At 41.5% G+C, this 2,159-nt stretch overlaps 1 protein-coding gene and 1 pseudogene across 1 annotated transcript in view; one reads left to right on the forward strand and one right to left on the reverse strand.

The window, feature by feature from the left end:
• Fbxw11 (F-box and WD repeat domain containing 11) overlaps nucleotides 1-2,159 on the forward strand; it is a 165,103-nt gene that overhangs the window by 159,331 nt on the left and 3,613 nt on the right. The window lies entirely within an intron of this gene.
• Nucleotides 200-1,064, reverse strand: LOC101585690 (annotated as a pseudogene).

Raw genomic sequence — 2,159 nt, forward strand, 5'->3', positions numbered from 1 at the left:
ACTCACCAATCACAGCTATCCACGCAACAGCAAGTCTTACACAAAAATCTAACAATGCTTACAATTTTGCTGGGGCAAAGTACCCAAGCTTGGTGGTGGATTACCAAGAGGGACTAAATGGAGGAAGGTGGAATGTCACAAAAACTATTCTTTGGCTCTTTGGGTGGGTGGGTGTCCTGGGGTTTGTATCACAACTACCTTTTTTTTAAACAGCTACCAAATCCATGAGCAGTCCAACCAATACTGAACAGTTCTGTTTTTGCAGGTTATCTGGGGTCTTAATCATCTTCTCCTTCATCGTCTGTTTTTCTCTTCCTCTTCTCACCTTTTCCGCTTTCTTCCTCCTCTTCATCTTCATCCTCCTCCTCCTCCTCCTCTTCATCAATTTCTCTATCATGTCCAAATTCTTCTTCATCTTCATCTTTGTCCCTGTCCACGTCTTCATCCTCATCCTTATCCTCTTCTTCATCAAAGTCCTCCTCCTTACCATCCTCATCTTCCTCATCTTCTCCTTCATCCTCCTCCTCTTCATCTACACCATCCACCTCTGCATCTGAATCTGGGGCTTCCCGGTCCTCTCTACCATAGCCGTCCAGGTAGCTTAGTTGGGGCAAGAGCTTGAAGACACTCTCTCGGTAATCATTCAGGTTGGTGACCCCACAATTAAACAGATCCAGGCTTTTTAGACAATCCAATTTTTTTCAAAGGCTCCAAGGTGCTGATATCTTTCAGTTTATTTCCACTTAAGTTTAGGTGTGTGAGATTTGGAAGTTTTTCTGCTTACATGTCCAGACACCTCCAAAGATTTTATTGTCACTGAGCTCAAGCTTTTTCAATTTAGGTAATTGGGAAGATTTGAAACTGAAAGCAAGCACACATTTATTAAACTGAGGAACTCTAGGTTTGTAAGTTCAGCTGTTAAGCCCTCAATTTTTCCATCATTTGTTTTGCAATTGTCCAAGACAAGTTCTTGAACAGCTCCTGGGGTCCGGTTCCTCAGCTCCAGGTGGATCCTCTTCTTCATGTCCATGTTCCCCTTGACCCCCCACTTCAAACTTAACTTTCCGCGGTGGGGCGGGGAGGGGGGAGGTGTCCCCGAGGGCCGTCGGAAGGGGTCTGTTTGCGGCAGCGGCAGCAGCGGCCGGCGCGCCTTGCGAGAGAACTAGCGAGCGGAGCCAAGTTACTCGCGGGAGCAGGAACAAACCATGGAGGGAAAAGGAAGCTGGAGTGTAGCAGTGGCCTCACTACTGCCGCCCTGGCATTTTCAAAATAATCGAAGTAATCATAAATATCTTTAATGGGAAAGCAGTGGTGAATGAAATTTAGTCTTTCTTGAATTTATTGTGGAAATGTATTAGGACTCTTTATCTTTAAAATGACAACATTTTGGGGAAATTGTCTTTTAAAAGTCATTTAAGCTGGGTGTGGTGGTGCATACTTGCAATTTGAGCACTTGGAAGGCTGATTCACAAGAATCACTGAGAATTGGAGGCCAACCTGGGCTACATAGTGAGCCAAAGGCCAGCCTGCACTAGACAGGCTTTGTCACAAAAACAAACAAAAAACCAAATAAGTAAAATGAAAGACCAGCCAAACAAATAAGTAAAATAAAAATAAAAATCATGCACAGGTTTCACAAGTTTTTCCCCCATGTAGGAATTTATACCTAAGGTGACTAGATCTTCTCAGCTAATAGTTTAGTGCAATGTTTGGAAAGGGTTGCAATCTACCAGTGATTATGGAATAATTTGAATGGGTTTTGACAGCTTTCATTGTTCATAGTAATGGTAAACATTGCTGAGTGCTCTGTTGTAGGTATGTATGGGTGTCTGTGTATACATATTTACATATATGGATGAATATAAAGATTATAATTAAAATGTGTTTCTGATCAAAGCCATACTCAAAATATGGAACATTCCATGGTCTTTCCTGTATTCTGAAGTTATTCTTCTGAAGTAATTGATTTTAAAAAGTAATTTCTGAGTATGGTATTAACATTTTATTTGGAAGGGGTAGCTTATTTCTTTTGATACTTTTGTTCCACAGTGGTTGTTAGGGCTCTCCAGAGGCTATGCAGTGAGCCTGTTGTAGGTCCTGAATATCAATCATGAAGATTATATTAAATATGAGACCTAGAATTAAGCATTTCATATATA

This window comes from Octodon degus, unplaced genomic scaffold (assembly GCF_000260255.1).
Source record: "Octodon degus isolate 3935 unplaced genomic scaffold, OctDeg1.0 scaffold00212, whole genome shotgun sequence".
Classification (NCBI taxonomy): Eukaryota; Metazoa; Chordata; class Mammalia; order Rodentia; family Octodontidae; genus Octodon; species Octodon degus.